The sequence below is a fragment of the Phyllobates terribilis genome, unplaced genomic scaffold (assembly GCF_046119375.1).
Source record: "Phyllobates terribilis strain yellow unplaced genomic scaffold, ASM4611937v1 Scaffold_13__5_contigs__length_258822181, whole genome shotgun sequence".
NCBI lineage: Eukaryota > Metazoa > Chordata > Amphibia > Anura > Dendrobatidae > Phyllobates > Phyllobates terribilis.
This window is the reverse complement of record NW_027362773.1, coordinates 126,318,042-126,335,508: the sequence shown is the minus strand read 5'-3', so window position 1 is coordinate 126,335,508 and position 17,467 is coordinate 126,318,042. Positions and strand designations below refer to the sequence as shown.

The 17,467-nt window shown below is 46.6% G+C and overlaps 1 protein-coding gene across 5 annotated transcripts in view; it reads right to left on the bottom strand.

The window, feature by feature from the left end:
• The window catches only part of LOC141174029 (synaptotagmin-2-like), a 204,461-nt gene extending 187,211 nt beyond the window's left edge, over positions 1-17,250 (bottom strand). For 3 of the 5 annotated variants that reach the window (XM_073658618.1, XM_073658615.1, XM_073658622.1), the window contains exon 1: positions 17,102-17,211. The gene's annotated coding sequence lies outside the window, so the exon portion shown is untranslated. Of the gene's footprint in view, positions 1-17,101 lie in introns of all 5 variants that reach the window. The other 2 variants (XM_073658614.1, XM_073658621.1) reach the window with 1 other exon arrangement.
• Positions 17,251-17,467: the final 217 nt, after the last annotated feature.

The following is a 17,467-nucleotide window of genomic DNA, read 5'->3' as shown; positions in this document are numbered from 1 at the left end:
TCCGGGACGATCTACGTAGTACATTTGTTGTCAATGACCTACCCGGGTCGCTAATGTCTACCGCTGGTGTGGCAGACTCAGTGTGGACTACACTACGGCTAGTCTGTGGTAATACTGGTAGGCTTGGTAGTCTTCTACGACTTCTTTGACTCACCATGGGTATGACAGATTCACCGCTAGCAGAGGGTAGATTCTCCTGATCCGCTGCTGATGAAGCATCTGTTTCTGAGGCCGACTGGTCTCTCTGCTGTTCTAGAGTCTTTGCGGCTTCCAGTGAGGCTACTTGGGGAAAGATCAGGACAGGTACCACGATTGCTTGGTTCACCTGCGTCTAAGACTGGAGAAATTCTCCAAGGACTGTCTGGACCGTTTCCTCCACTTTTTCTATGGGCTGAGGGCTGTGTTGGTCTTCTTCTTTGTGTTTCAACTGTTCAGGCATATCTTCAGGTGGTCTCTTGAGACTGCCGCTGAAGTTTCCCCTCCATCTTTACTGATGAGGCACACTTTGGTGTTATCGTAATTCGAGGGTAGGAGGGTATATGGCTCAACCTTCCACTGGTCATCTAATTTATGGACTCGTCTCTTCCTCTTGAGTACCTGTTCTCCAGGTGATAAGGGAACTGCAGGTGAGTGCTGATTGTAAGTTTTCTCCTGCCTCTATCTCGCCTGGGACAAACTTTTCTCCACACATTCTTGCATCTTGCGGTATTGTTGCTGCCGCTCTGTATCCCAATCTGCATCTGGTGATGTCGTCTCTGGTGTTAAAACTCCCATGTCTAAGTCAATGGGTAGCTTACCAGGTCTTGCTCTCATCAGGTAAGCGGGTGTACAGTTGGTGGAGTTCACCGGGATGTGGTTATATAGGTCCACCAAATCTGGTAACTTCTCCGGCCACAGGCTACGTTCTTCAAGGGGCAACGTCTTCAACAGGTCTATTACCACCTGGTTCATTTTCTCGCACAACCCGTTTGTCTGGGGATGATACGGCATCGTCCTTATTTTCTTGCAGCCGTACAAGCTACAGAATTCTTGAAACACTTCTGCTTCAAAGGCTGGACCTTGGTCGGTCAGCACTCGTTCAGGGTAACCGTACGGGCGACAAAAGTGTTGCTGAAACGCTTTGGTTGCCGTCTGAGCCGTCTGATCTTTCACTGGCACTACTACCAGAAATCGGGAGTAGTGGTCTACTATGGTGAGAGCGTAGACATAGCCTGACCGGCTTGGGGCTAGCTTCACGTGGTCCAAGGCTACCAGTTCAAGTGGTTGTTTAGTGACTATGGGCTGCAGGGGAGCACTCTGGCTATCGCGGTCTTTCCGTCTCAGGTTGCATGGACAACATTCTCGACACCGTCTCTTGATTGCTTTCCTCATGCCAACCCAGTAGAATCGCTCACGTAGCAGGACTTCCAACTTCTTCCACCCGAAGTTTCCTGCTCCATCGTGGTACGCTTCTAAGACCATTGGCGCATCCCGCCTTGGGACCACCACCTGCCAGACCAGTTTGTGTTTCCGGGAGTTGATACTTCTTCGACAGAGCTTTCCCTCGTAGATGAACAGTTTGCCCTTCTCCTTCCACAACTGTTGGACCTCCTGTGGAGCATCTGGATCAGGGTGCGAGTGAGCTTGTGTCAGCAACTCCTTTACCAGGCGGACAGCCGGGTCGCTATCCTGCGTCTCTGCCCATCCATGGTGGGGCAATGAGTTGAACGTGGCCTCTCTGTTGGCGGAGCGCTTGTCCCTCACACAGTGGCAGCACTGGGTCACCCCGTAGTGATGGAAAGAGGGTAGATCTATCTCCTCCAGATCTTCCGGGTCTTCTCCCCCATCTGGCAAGTTGGGCATCCTGGATAGCGCATCAGCATTGGTGTTTTTATGCCCCACCTGATACTTGATGGTAAACTCGTAGTTAGACAGTCGGGCCATCCATCGTTGCTCTAGGGCACCAAGCTTCGCAGTCTCCAGGTGCGTCAGCGGGTTGTTGTTTGTGAAGACTGTAAATCTGGAGGAGGTGAGGTAGTGTTTGAAGCACTCTGTTACAGCCCAGACTATGGCTAAAAACTCCAACTTGAAGGAACTATAGTTGTCGGGGTTCCTTTCCGTAGGACGGAGCTTCCTGCTGGAGTAGGCAATCACTCTCTCTCTGCCATTTTGTACCTGGGACAGCACCGCTCCCAATCCCACGTTGCTGGCATCCGTATGGAGTATAAAGGGTTGGCCATAGTCGGGGTAGGCCAGGACTTCATCTCCAGTAAGAGCCATTTTCAGTCGAGTGAAAGATTCGTCTTCTGGTTTACCCCATTTGAACGGAGGTTTCGGTTTCTTGGCCTTCTTGGACTGGCCCACTAAGAGGTCCTGCATGGGTGACGCTATCTTGGTGAAACCTTTGATGTATCTCCTGTAGTTGTCTACCAGCCCGAGGAACTGCCGTACTTCCTTGATAGTGGAGGGTCTTGGCCAGTCCTTGATCACAGTGACTTTTTCAGGGTCTGGTGCTACACCTTCGGCTCTTACCACATGACCTAGGTACTGCACCTTGGGCTTTAACAGGTGGCACTTGGACGGCTTTAATTTCAGGCCATAACCAGATAGGGCTTCGAACACCTCAGCCAGGTGCTCCAGGTGGTCTTCATATGTCTTTGAGTAGACGATTACGTCGTCTAAGTACAGCAGGACGGTTTCGAAGTTTTTGTGTCCTAGGCAACACTCCATTAACCGCTGGAAGGTTCCTGGGGCGTTGCAGAGCCCGAATGGCATGCAGTTGAACTCGCTAAGGCCTATTGGTGTTGTAAACGCGGTCTTTTCTCTGTCCGCCTCTGCAACAGGAACCTGCCAGTACCCACTTGTGAGATCCAAAGTGGAGAAATAGTTAGCTGATCTCAATGCTGCTAATGATTCCTCAATTCTGGGTAATGGGTAGGCGTCCTTATGTGTAATGCGGTTAATCTGCCTGTAATCAACACACATCCTCATTGTACCATCTTTCTTTCTAACGAGAACTAATGGAGCAGCCTAGGGGCTACAACTATCTCTGATCACCCCAGCCTCCTTCATCTCCCGTAACATTCCTTTGGCACACTGATAGTGAGCTGAGAGTACAGGCCGGTACCTCTCTTTAATAGGCGGATGATCTCCCGTGGGGATATGATGTTGGACCCCTTTTACCTGCCCAAAATCTAGTGGGTGTTTGCTGAAGACTCGCTCAAATTCTTAGACCACCCGGTATACTCCATGCTTTTGGTGCAAAGGGGTGGAGTCAGTGCCCACTTGTAGCTTCCGACACCAATCCTCCATGTGCCCCTTGGAGCCATTATCCTCCGCCGGTTTGGATGGAGGCAAGGGTTCCACTGTCTTTATTGCGTTGTTACTGACAGTGAATAGCTTAGCAAGGGTAGCATACCGGGGTAAATGGACCTCTTTCTCCCCACAATTCAGGATGCGTATCGGTACTCTCCCCTTGCGGACATCGACTACCCCCCTGGCTGTCAAGATGGTGGGCCTACTATCAGAGTACACGGGTTCTACCAGGGCCTGATAATCTTGACCCCTGAGACCGATTGCTGCCCGACACCATATTAACATTTCACTCCTAGGGGGCATTGCAATGGGGAATGGATCACTCATTCTGACACTGCCAACTTCTCCTCCAGACAGCTCTGCCTGTTGTCTTTTCATCAGGGCTCTGATTTCCTTCTGCAGAACCCGCTGCTGACTGGAACTGCCAGTCTCTGCGACCTGTTGTAACAAAACAATAATTTCCCCAAGACAATTCTCTATCACATTGGTGCCTATAGTTATCATAGGATGACTTTCTCGGCGATCAATATCAACAATAATCATTCCTTGTGATGGCAATTCTACTCGGCCAACTTTTATGGTCACCTTTTTATACCCCACCTGAGGCAAGGGCTGACCATTGCTGGCATAGATGTTAAGATGTTCATCTGGACTGAGGATAATGTCTGAGTCAGTCTAGTATCGTTTATAAAGGATATATGGCATCGTTGTCACCTGGGACCCAGTGTCCAGCAGTGCGTTCATTGGGATGCCATCAAGCACGACAGGTAGGACCGGTCGTCCTCCCACGAACTTGTCTCGCCAGCTTTGTGGGCCTGGTCGTCTTACTCCTTGGGGTTGGCCCTCTGCCCCAGGGGTTGCTCGTTTTAACCTGCAGAATCTTGCAAAGTGCCCCGCCTTTTGACAGCGGCGGCAGATGGGTTGTCCGTCCTGGTCGTAGCGATCGCTGTTCCTCCCTCTGGTCGGTGGAATTCTTCTCTGCCGTTGTCACGGGACATCATCTGGACTAGAAGCCAGCTGGATCCTTTCCTTTGGAGACACTTGCATGGCCTGCACGGTTTTGGTTAACGCAGCCACACTTTTGGTCAGCTCCTCGACCTGAAGACGTAGGTCCGCAGACGGATCATTATCTAGGGTCGGCGCGTCAGCCTCCACAGGTGCTGGGGAAAAGGACGCCACCTCCTGGTGGTAGGTGATAGCTGGGCGCCAGAGGTATGCAGTGCCACCTGGGGTTGGTTCTCGTAGCACACGGATGGCTCGGTCTTTAAATTGTGCAAAGTCCAGATCAGGGTTTTGCAGAGCCATAATGCGCAGCTGTGTCCGGTGAGAGTTAGACAGGAGCTCCTCAATAAACTGCTCAGTTAGCAATCTGTCCTCGTCTCTCACACTGTTGGGGTCTACCTGTTTAATGGCCCACAGCGCCTCCTGCAGGTTTAGAGCATAGTCCCGCACACTGTCCTGCACCCTTTGATTGCACCCGTAGAACTTCATTTTAATCTCTGCTGCGGTGTGGGTGTCAAAGGTATCTTTCAATCGGGCCAGTATTTCCTTAACAGTGCCTTTGTCCCTGCCCGGCCAGGACTTCACCTCTCTCTGGGCTGCACCGAATAGCTGGCCTATGAGGATGCTGACTTTTTGCTCCTCAGACAGGGGGTACACTTTAAACAACTGCGCAGTCTCTCCTCAAAATCGCTCAGGATGTGAGACTCCCCTGAGCACTGAGGCAACCACGCCGCCCCTGGTATATATGGAGTTGATAGCGGCATTACAGTGGCGGCCGCGCCTGTGGCTGAATCCTCTCCCAGGTTGGGCATCTTCCTCCTCCCCAGTGAACCTCAGCCAGGTCCTGGGTTTATGCTGACATACAGTGTGCTGCTCTGCAGGTGAGAGGGATCGCTTACTCGGCTGTTCCGGATCTGGGCCTCCTGCTTCCCCTTGGCGGACGGCAAATGACGTGATCACACCGTTCAGTGAAGTCAATGGCACACAGTACCCGGTTATACCGGGCTTCATTAATCCTGTTCGTGATGCCAAGTTGACGCGCCCCCTGGGCTGTGGGGTACTCGGTGCCGGGCCGGTCGGTGCAGGGGATGTCACAGTGGCAGTAACCCGGTCCGTGACCCAGGGCGGTCAATTAAAGGGGATTATTGAAAGGGGATTATAGTTTTTATATAATGTTCGTGACGCCACCTGTGGAATGCGGCTATATGGAGCCGCCGCTGTGGAGCTGATCCTCTGGAGCTGATGATGACGCAGCAGAGTTGGTTCAGCTCTCCACAGGCAGATCTCAGCTCCAGGGCAGGAAATGGTGATGTTATAGATGTTGCTGTGCAATATAGTGTAGGGAATGGCACAGTTAATAATCAGTCCACAGCTTAATGGCGGTTTCCTCTTATCTTTACTTGCGGTGGTTAGGCAGAACGGGGCACGGGTACTAGCTGGTAGTAGAGGACCGGGCGGCCTGGAAGCAAGTTGGGAATCCACCTCGCCAGGTGAAGTTGGAGGCCTTCCCTTTGTGCTAATCTCTTTGGCCCTCCTGCTTATAGCTGTGCTGTGGCCCTCGTCCCTGAGTAAAACGTCTTTGTGCTCACCCGTATGGCAGGCAGCTCGGGCCTTCCTGGAGTGTCGCTCCCAAGTGGCGTTGCTGGGTCCTATGTGCTGCTGAGCCTCCGGGCGTCTGATGGGGCCAGGAGACCTGCAGTCTCCTGCCCTCCGGTTTCTGCTGCTGGGCCTTCAGTGCCCCACAACCTCGGACTCCGGGGTCCAGTTCTTCTATGCTTCTCTCCTCTGGGGTAAGCTGGCTTACAGCTCCACTTCCCAGGTCTTTCCTCGTCGCTGTCCTGTATTCAACTCCTCTCACTAACTCTAACTAACCCCGCCTCCAGATCCCAGTTGCTAAGGGGAGGAGCTCCCCTTGCTGATCTGGAGCCAGGAAAGTGTTGCATGCTAGTATACCTGACTAAGGAACCTATGCTTGCTTCCAGGCATGGCATCACCTCTTGCGAGGGAAGCAATGCCACTGTGGCAACCGGACCCCTGGGGTGCTACAAAATGGTCTTTTGATTTGCACAAAAGATCATTGTTCTCTGCGATGTGTTGTCCTGTATAAAGATGAGCGGATCGATCAGTGGACGATCGACTTTGAGTCAAATTTTCCAATATTCACAGGTCACTGCAAATTTGAACATTCCTTTGTGATTTGATAGGATTGGCCAAAAAATGCACAGTGCAATTTCACACAATGCTGAAGACTCAGAGATTGGGCTAATGGTGTTAGGCGGGCTTCCCCATAGTGCCCTGCAGAAATCACATCACATGGTCTTGCGCAGCCAATATTGGAGGAGGGTGGTGGGACTATAACAGCTAGGTCATACTGTACACCCCATTCCACCTAGGGATAAAAAACGGCCTAATCTGATTGTGGCGTACAACGTCAGTGCTCAAGCAGATTTAAAATGAGAGTGCTAGTCAGTGAATACTAATCCAAAGATTCAAGTGATATATAGTGAAGTGCTGCACCTGTATATTCACTCAGTTTAACTGAATTGATTGCTCTGTGATATACTACAGTAACAGCACCTTAATAACAGCCTTTTTTTATTCTTCACACACTGCAAACATGGAGGGGCAGTATTAAACTCCTCAGTGCTATTTTTGCAACTAAAATAAAATCCTGAATCCAAAGCTTGTATGTCACCGAAAGTGTGCTCCTTGCATTGTAAGACAGGCAAGACATTTTTTTGCATCCTTAAAGGGAATCTGCACATGGATGCTGAGAGGAAGTGGGGACCAAACCTTCTTCTTGCGCACGCCAGAGGTCACTAGAGCGGAAGTCACAGTGACTCCCCAGCACATGCGCAATAGACCACTGCAGGGTAAATGGAGCCGGAAGCATAAAAAGCGCTCTTGATGTTAGCGATGCTTTGCACATGTGCAGGATGTGAACAAGAAGAGTGCACGTCACAAGGCCCTGTAACATGCAGAGGAGGGAAGGAATATGGAAGTTAGGCACTTAGGCGGGGATTTCATAGCGTTCTAAGCAGATAGGCGGGGATATCTTGGCATCCCCCAGGCGCGAAGCATATGAAAAAGGATTTTATAAAAATACATGTCTCTGCAATCAGACTGCTAATATGGGCCATACATGTATGTGTAGATTTACATTTCTTTAAAAGGTATGCGCATATTAGGGGTCTGATAACTCCCAGGGGGTGACAGATTCCCTTTAAGTGAGATCCCTTGTGAAAAAATGTGACTTTTTGCACACTTCGTAGTTGTAATAGTCCAATATTAGACCTGTACACATACGCCACCAGAATACCACAGCCTGTTGCAAGTGCTTGCTTTTGGGACTTGAATCTTCCTAGTTCTTCTTGTCCCGTCCTATTTTGTAAAGGCTCCTGGCCGTAGGTTTTTTAATTTCATTTAATTTTTTAATCTTTTAAACAAAGGTCACATTTTAGGTTTTGAATACCTATTTTAATTGCCCAATTTATTAACCCTAAAACGTATCCTCCATGACTGTACTGTATGTTGTTGCTGAATTTTCATTTTCGGTTGTGAACTTACATTTAGCTACTTAATGTGCTTTAACCCAAAATTTGCAAACAATTGATTACAGTATATTTAGACATCTAACTGTGCATGTCTGCTTTGCCACACCTTGTTCAAATTGTAAACACACATGCCACACCAATATTACGAGCAGGCTGTGGTTGAATTATCATTTTTAGCCATCACGTGAACCCTGCCTAGCATTTCTGGTTGATTTCATATTTTTCCTGCTGTAGCTAAGTGTAGTAAAGTTTTGAACACAAATTAAAGGTTATACTTGTATCAAAAATGTATGATAAACCAAAAGGCGGCAAAGGCAATGGACATGGAAGAGATATAGAAAAAAAGATCATGAAAAGAAAAAACGTGGAAGCCGCTAGCAGACACACAACTGGTACTATGGGCAGCAACTGTCCCAGCAGTAGTAGTACCAGGCATAAGTGACATTTGGCCTCTGGCAAGCATATCAGTGGGGAGAAAGAAAAGGGCATATTGTAATATTTGTCACACCATTCAACTCAAATCACAGCACGAAGATGTAGCCTCTGACAGAGACACCATCAGCTGGAGTCAGTGTTTTGCTCAGTCCACCTGCTCTACCACCATAACACTTTATGTTGTACATGGCTGAATTTCCATTCCATCAATGACACCTCTTTCGGTTCTGCCCAGAGTTTCCTAATCGACAACTTCTCAGGGGCTAAGGAACATACTATGCCAGAACAACTTCTTCCAGTTAATTTGTTGAAAGAGATGAACAGTCAGCCTTTGTTATTAGATGACATGGGAGCGTGAAAGATGGAGACCATGATTTCTATGCCAAGGTGTGTTGCTGACTCTGCAAGCTGTGGTGGTAGGGGCACTGGCAGTGGTAGTAGCCCTTTGAGCCAGGGCAAATCTTGAGATGGTAATCAGACAGGGGGCTTGAAGCTCTGAAAAATTTCCCACACCGAGGCAATTGTCAGCTGAATCAGAGATGATGATGATAATGATAACAATTCTGTGGTGGATAAGACTTGGGAGCCAGATGTGGGTGTCTGATGTAATCAGAAGATGAGGTTTTTGGCCTCAGCATTGCACAGTACAGGCAATGTGTGGCTAAATCAGCTAGGACAAACTCTGCTTTTTCTGAGGTCAGCTCTGGAGCAGGTCATGTTGTGACTGTTGTTGATGACGAAGCCTTTACAGCTGTGGCGGTTGTGATCATGGTGATAAGAAGTCCTATGTATGTACAGACATCTCATGTGGAGGAATTCTTTTCCATGTTGCCGCAGGACCAGTCTGTTGCAGGATGCCAGCTGTGCTGTTGGAAAATAATCTGGGTAAATCCTGGCACACATCGAATAGGAACTACTGTACATCACTCCGTCAGCATATGACATGGCACCACCTGCTCATGTGGGGAAAGCAAACTGACCAACAAGATGAGCAACACTCTAGCTGTCCTTCTCCTTGTCATCATCGCTCTGGTAACCAGTCTGCACCCGCAAGAAGATCCTTGTTATTGCCATCAGCCCTATCATCATCATCCTACTCACCTACTGTTTTCCATACACTTCCTCCTCTATCTCCATAGCATCATTAGTTTTCCTTTTGTGTGCCAAAAATGTGTTCAGTCATCCAATTGTCTGGAAATGGTACGCTCATGCATCCAAGTTCACCACCATGAATTGTACTTCCATTTGTAAAATAATAGTGTGCCCTCAGGCACAATGGAAGTTCCCTAGCTGCCACTATTTATTTACTTTAAATGGCTTCCCTGTCAGATTTGGGCACAAAATGCCAAATTATTTCCAATGCAAGATGTATCATGTTACTGTGGCACCCCAGGAGTCCGGTTGCCACATTGGCATTGCCTCCCTCACAGGGGGTGATGCCATGCCTAGAAGCAAGGAGGGGTCCCCTTATCTGGTAACACCAGCATCCAAGACTTTTCCTTGGCTCCCGACCAGAAGGGGGAGCTCTAACCCGGTTTCAGGGGAGCTTCCCCTTTAAATTAGAGCCTGGAGGTGGGGTTTAGAAAAGTCGGTTGGAGTGAGAAAAGTCAGTTGAAGACAGGAGAGCGACAAGGGAGAACCTGGGGAGAGAAGCTCTGACCAAGCTCGCCCCAGATAAAAGCGTCAGAAACCGGACACCGGAGTCCGTGGTTGTCCGGATACTGAAGTCCCGGCAGCTAAATCCGGAGGGCAGGAGACTGCAGGTCTCCTGGCCCCACCAAACGCCTGGCGGCTCAGCAGCATACTAGAGCCCGGAGCCGCCACAAAGGACCGACACCTGAAAAAGGCTCGAGCTGCCTGCCATACGGGCGAGGATTAAACGATTTGCTCAGGAAAGAGGGCCGCAGCATAGCTTTAGGCAGCGGGGCCAAAGAGGACAGCGCAGAAGGAAGGCCTACAACTCCACCTGGCGAGGTGGATCCCCAAATTGCTTCTAGGCCGCTCGGATCTCCATTACCTTCTGTTACCAGTGCCCCAGTCTACACCATCAAACCTAAAGTAAAGGTAGCAGAAACCGCCATTCTTGTGTCATCTGGTCATTATCTGCACCCTCAGTCCTGCACCCCAACATCCACAGCCCTCCTACATAAACCGTACCAGTAGCCCTGGGGCCCCGCTCTACCAGGGGAGAGCAAATCCATCCCAACTGCGTCACCAACGGCCCCAGCGGTCTCTTTCAGCTGCGGCGGCCACCTATAGCTGCATACCACTGGTGGCGTCACAAAACTTTTCCCCTAAACAAACTGTCCTTGCTTTTTAATGACCGCCTAGGGCCCCAGACCGGTTCAAACCCGTTACAATCCCAAGGAATCAACCGACCCAGTGGTGAGTACCCCACGGTCCCAGGGGGCGCGTCATTACATTCATCATTTTTTTTATACAATGAAATCACCTTCTTTCTAATTTGGGTGAAATTCAATTTTATTTTGTGCCTGCACCTGGGGTAAATTTTCCTGGTAACACCCTTATTAGGATTATGAGAAAGGGCAAAATTGTTTAAAATTATCAAAACAAAATTGTTATTATTATAGCATTCATTCCAATTGCACTTTACATGTGAAAAAAGGTGTACATAATAAAAAACAAGTACAATAATCATGAACAATACAAGTCAGCGACTGGTACAGGAGGAGAGAGGACCCTGCCCGCGAGGGCTCACAGTCTACAAGGGATGGGTGAGGATACAGTAGGTGAGGGTAGAGCTGGTCATGCAGTGATATGGTGAAGCAGTGGTTACTGTAGGTTGTAGGTTTGTCAGAAGAGGTAGGTCTTCAGATTCATTTTGAAGGTTTCCACGGTAGGCGAGAGTCTGATATGTTGGGGTAGAAAGTTCCAGAGTAGGGGGGGATGCACGGGAGAAATCTTGTATGCGATTGTGGGAAGAGGAGATAAGAGGGGAGTAGAGCAGGAGATCTTGTGAGGATTTGAGGTTGCGTGCAGGTAAGTACTGGGAGACTAGGTCGCAGATGTATGGAAGAGACAGGTTGCGGATGGCTTTGTATGTCATAGTTAGGGTTTTGAACTGGAGTCTCTGTTAGAACCCTCATGTTTGTTTTTTCCATCTTGTGTTTTGCGGTCACGTGACCATCTGCCTTTATATTCCATCTCCCCCCTTTTGCTGTGCTGGACTTCAGTGTTTGACTGTTTCTCTAGCCAGGTGCTTCTGTGCCTTTCTCTGTCAGTTCGTTTGGTCCTTCTGGGACCTCTAGTACTTTTTTGTCTGTTTGTCTTTTTGTGCTCTGCAACAACTTCTCTTTTTAGGAGGTGTCCCATTTTTGTCCCAGTCCTTAGTTCTTTTAGGGACCCCTCCCCTTATGCTATAGGTCTTCGTTCAGACTTGCCGAGGACTAAGGCGGGTCTGTTCGCTAGGAACAGGCAGCCCGCTACATCGTAGGGATTCAGCTTAGTTTTACTGTTGGGACAGTTTTCCCTTATCTTTCCTTAGTACATGTTGCAGATCATAACAGTAAGTCCAGCCCAAAAAAACTAAAAGGAAAGAAATTCGGTGGGATCAGTATGGCTTCCGTCCAGGATTTGGCTCAACGCCTGCAGGGATTGTCTCTGGAGGTGGCCAAGCTCCTGCAACACATGAGTAGCTGTTTTGAAGCGCATTTTGTGGAACCCAAGGTAGGACTGCCTGATGTTTTTTATGGTAAACAGCAAGATTTTTTTTCCTTTAAAAATGCTTGTTTGTTATATTTTCATTTGAGACCAAGGTCCTCTGGGAATGAATCACAGTGCATTGGTTTTATTATGTCACTTTTGCGCAAAGAACCACAGGGGTGGGCTTTTTCTCTCCAACCTAATGATCCATGTTTAAGGTCGGTAGAAGATTTTTTTTCTGCTATGGGGCTATTATATGGCGATCCTGATCGAATCTCATCTGCTGAGGCAGAACTCAGGCGTTTGAATCAGGGGTCAGGTGATGTTGAAAATTATTACACACACTTCAGAAGATGGGCCTCAGAAGTTAAATGGAATGATCCAGCTCTGAAATGTCTATTTCTTGCTGGTCTGAGTGAAAGGGTTAAGGATTTGCTAATTGCATTCCCCGCACCTGAGACTCTGCAAGTTGCCATGCAATTAGCTGTTCATGTGGATAGGAGACTGAGATTTAGACAGAATGAGGTAAAGACTTCTGTAATGCCAGGTCCTAGTCCCCAGAAAATCTGCTCTGACGGTGGAGAACCGGTGGAGGTTGGGGCGAAGTCGCTCCCCTCTCAGGAAAGAGACCGGAGGTTCGCCAAGGGATTGTGTCTTTATTGTGGTAAAGCTGACCATTTGATTAAGTACTGTGAGCTTCGTTTAAGTAAAGAAAAAAAAAAGGTCAGTTACGTCCATATAACTTGCTTACGCTCTGCAGGAGTATTTCTTTCTGGGAGTACTACTTTGCAGGAAAATTTGATTGAATTTCAGGTATTTGTGGATTGAGATTCAATACTTAATGTGTTGATTAGCTGATGCTGATTAGTGATGCGTGAACGTGCTTGGATAAAGCGTTATCCGAGCATGTCCGGGTGCTAACAGATTATCTTCGGCGTGCTCAAAAATATGTTCGTGTTGCCGCGGCTGCATGTCTCACGGCTGTTAGACATCCGCAAGACATGCAGGGATTGTCTAACAAACAAGCAATCCCTGCATGTGTTGCAGCTGTCTAACAGCCGCTAGACATGCAGCCGCGTCGATGCGAACATATTTTACAAGCATGCCGAAGATACTCTGTTAGCAACCGAGCGCATGCTCGGATAACACCTTATCCAAGTACGTTCGCGCATTTCTAATGCCGATGATTAAATCAGACATACCATACCGTCTGCCTGCCTGACTTTCCATTGTCTGTCTTCTACACCATTCTGCTGCTACCAGTGCCGATGACCCATGCTCATCCGGGCATCCACTCCCTGTCATCTATACTGTAGTACTGCTGCTGACGGGGCTGCCATTGCTGACTCTACACAGCCACACATCTCCTTTCCTGCCCTGTCCTAATTCTTACTATGCATCTTCTGTGGCTGCGACATCAGAGTCATACCAGCCACACATCTCTTGGCTGACCACTGTGTTTTATAATACTTGACCACACGACTGGTGCTAAGGCTGCCATTTTGCATCCTACACTGTCAAACATCTTCTTACCCGCCCCATCCAAATTTTCTATGGTGCGGCATCTGCTGCTGCCACTGCCAAATCATGCCAGCAAATTATCTCCTGGCTGCCTGCCCATTGTGTTTTTAGATTGATAGGCTGAATGCTGATTTTAAACGTATCCTAGAGGGTACACAAATATAAAAAGGCTCTCAAAATAGAGCTACTTTTTGGAAAGGCTTGGGGACAAGCTTCGGCACTTTGAAATCAAGCAGACTGTTCCTGTTCCTTTATTATTATTATTATTATTATGCTTTATTTATGCAGCACCATCATATTCCACATTGCTTTATGTACATTATCATTGCTGTTCACAATGGGGCTCAAAATCTAAATTCTCTATCAGTATGTCTTTGGAGTGTGCGACCCTTCAAAAAAAGGCATAATTTTTGGATGGCTTGATAAAAAGGTTTTGTAATCGCGTAATCATTTTGTGATCTCAAAAAAGGTATAACACTTTCATTGAAAGTTGAGAAGTCAATACTTCTTCACGTTCAAAACAGTACAACAGTTTTGTCTCCGTAAATAAAAATATGATAGCTTTTTTCACAAGGCGTCATAAAATTATCACTGCTTCAAAAGAATAAACAGACATCAATTTCACATAGCCTAACAAAGGTTTTCCCCACTTTTGGTGCACTGTAAAAAATGTTTGAATAAAAAAAAAGCCACATACATTTCTAAAAATGCATGAAAATTGTGGCTTTTTTTTTTAACAACCCAAAAAATAAAATCACATCACAATACAGTGTATAGTTTGATGGAGATCTTTAGATATATTCATGCAGTGTGTTTTGATAAAGATTTTGGAGCAGATTTGAATATGTTTGCTATGTATTTGAATGGGAAAACAGGCCTACCGTGCACATGGTACATTTTTTTTCAATGTTACTGGGGTGTTGCGGTGTTTTTTGTGTGTTTTTTTTTCTGCTTCTATACAGTGGGCACAGGAGCTTCATTTCAGGCAGAAATGCCTTAAGAGTTAACATGTAGAAAATAAAACACGCTTAACATGCTACAGATTTTCTCACAGAATATTCTGCAACTGAAAATCAACTCCATTCATCTGAATTAGGTTTATTCAATTAAATGGAACAACTGTAGAACTTTCTGCAACAAAATTTGCAGCGTGTGAATTCACCCTTACGCTACTTTCCCAAGATGAGCTTTTGGTGAGTTTTTGACGCTGCAGAATTTCTGCATATATTATGTGGGTTTTTTTAACCTGTATTTTTATTGCATGATTTACACTACAGTTTTTGTCTCCTTTTGGTGTGTCAAGTTTTAAATAAAGCTGCTTTGTTTTTGATACTTCTTGGTTTTTGGCTTTGACAAAACTTTATTGATATAATTCAGTGCAGATTGCATGCATTTTTGTTATGTTTATGCCGCAGAGACGCAATAAAAACGCATGTGTGTTAGCTACAGCTTTTCCGCATCTAATGCAAGTATATGGGGAAAATCTGCACAGAAAACTCACTGTAAGAGAAACACGCCAAACTACGGCAGGATTTGGCGCGAAGGAGAGGAGCGGTGCAGATGTGGGCCAGAGACAATGCTGAAGTACGACAGGCATCAGCAGAGAGCGTGCGCCAGCAGGGTGCTAGCCGCCACTAGACAAGGCCCAGATGATGCCCAGTGAAATCCAAAGACCCAACCTGCGCCTGTAAGACCCAGAACCCAAACTGCACCAGTCAAGATCAGAACCTTCACCCTACACCGGTCAAGAGTCCAGATTCCACCCGTAGGGACCCTGCCCTCTTTTCCTCAGGCCTAGGAGACACCCACTGTAGTTTAAGCACCGAATATCCACGAGGAGACGTCAACCAGAGGAGGACGCCTCCGGTTGCAGAAGGACGACACGAGTCAGACCGCAGTCACTTCCTGCAATAAGGTACGGTACAGAGGTAGGCCTGGGTTAGGACAACAGGTGGGGTGGGGGCCAGTTGGTACACAGGAAGCTTCAATAGACTTTATTAGAAGGACTTGCGCCCGAGTGGGAAAATTTAGATTTCACCCACGTAACATAAATAATAAAAGTTGCTATAAAGTAGATTTCAAAGTAGCAGCACAGGTCTATTTACTCTGCAGATATTTTCCACAGTGCGTGTATGATACTTCTAAAAATCTCATGCACAAAGATGGTACTGTAAAGTGCAGTACATACAGAAAACCCTGTGTGCAAACGTGCCCTTAGGGTTACACAGTAACATGGATCCATAAAGTTAACGTATTTCCAACAGTTTCACATGTACCATTTTTTGCAAAGACTGATTATTTTACCCCACTTTTCTGGAATTTTGCTTTTTTTTTCATATTTTGTTTTTTAGATGAAGGGAAAAAAACAATAAAACCCGTATGCAACACAGCCACAAAAAAATGCCTAAAGTCAATGTTTTTAGGCTGTGTGCCCACGTAGCGTTTTTCAAGCGTATATGCTGCGGAATTTCCGCAGCGTAAATACTTGAAAAACGCATGTATATCCGCACCCCATGGTCCCCAATGGCATTCCGCAATGTCAATGCCCATGCTGCGGATTTTTCCGCAGCGTATATGCTGCAGTCAAAAATCCGCAGCATGTTCATTAATTTTGCGGAAGCGCAGCGGAATCAATGTGCGGATGGTACCCAAGTCTGGATGAGAGGAGACTCTCATCCAGACCTGGGTACCAAAGAACCTGTAAAAAAAAGAATAAAATAAAGTTTATACTTATCTTCTGATGTTTTCCCTCCGTCGCGCTGTTGTCTGAAGGACCTGCCACGTCACTGAGTCATGTGACCCACCACATGACTCAATGACGTCACCGCAGGTCCTGCACACAACAGCGTGAGCCGCTCAAGACTCCGGACGGGGCAGAGAATGCATCAGAAGGTGAGTATAAAGTTTATTTTTTTATTTTTTACCATTCTGAACAAGTTGTCAAGCACTTTTCCAAGTGATGCTTGGAGAAGTGCTTGATAACCCGCATGCGGAAATGCATGCAAAGACGCCTCACAAACGCTTCTACCTGGCGGGAAAACCGCATGTAATATCCGCATGCGATTTTCCCGCCAGGGAGAAGCGTAAAAAATATGCTTCAGGTCCGCAACGTGGGCACATAGCCTTATAGCTTAGGATAAAAAAAACTATAAAAACCTGTGTGAGGAACACAGTTCTTAGAAAAAACTCAGCATTTTATTCAAAAGCAAAATATTAAACTCAACACACACACACTGCGTATTTTTGGCCATAACTTTTTTCAACTTTTTAATTTGCTTACTTTAGTTTGGGGCGAATTTTAAAAAAAAAAATTAAGCATGGTCGTTGCCATTGGATATCATTTTTCTCCAACAGACCATAGTTTTTTTATTACTTCTATAAGACCTCATTCAGACATCAATAATTTTTCTGGAACACAAAAAAACAATCGGATTTTCATGGAACAAAGTACTTTTTATTTTAACCATCTGCGGTATTTATATTCATTCCCTAGAACTCCAGGTATGAAAAACATTGATGCTGCTACAGTGTTATTTCTTGCACAGTGGACTCTTTTATTTTATTATAGAAATTAAACCGGGATAATGGTAAAATCATGAACAATAGCGTAATATTGAAAATCAGGAGCTTACCGTGTGATTCTTTCCCGGCAGCCGGCAATGTGTTCTCAGCTCTGCAGCATATGGCATATGCTCAGTTTCTGGCATAATGTACTAGATCAACAAGAATAACCTGCCCTACTTATTTAGTACACACCTGAGTTACTTTAACTCTTTTCCCCACGAGGCATACCTGGGGTAAATTGCTATGCTTTTTTTTAAAGGCTGTGGACACTTTTGAAATTGAATATATCATTTCTTTTTTTACATACGATAGTGGTAACCTTTAGTCAGGGCTGGTTTTAGATAAAACGTGGCTCTGGGCAAAAAATTAAAAGTGTAGCCCTGAATGCTAACATGTAGCAGCTTCACAAAGAAACATTTAGGTTGCATTTATAC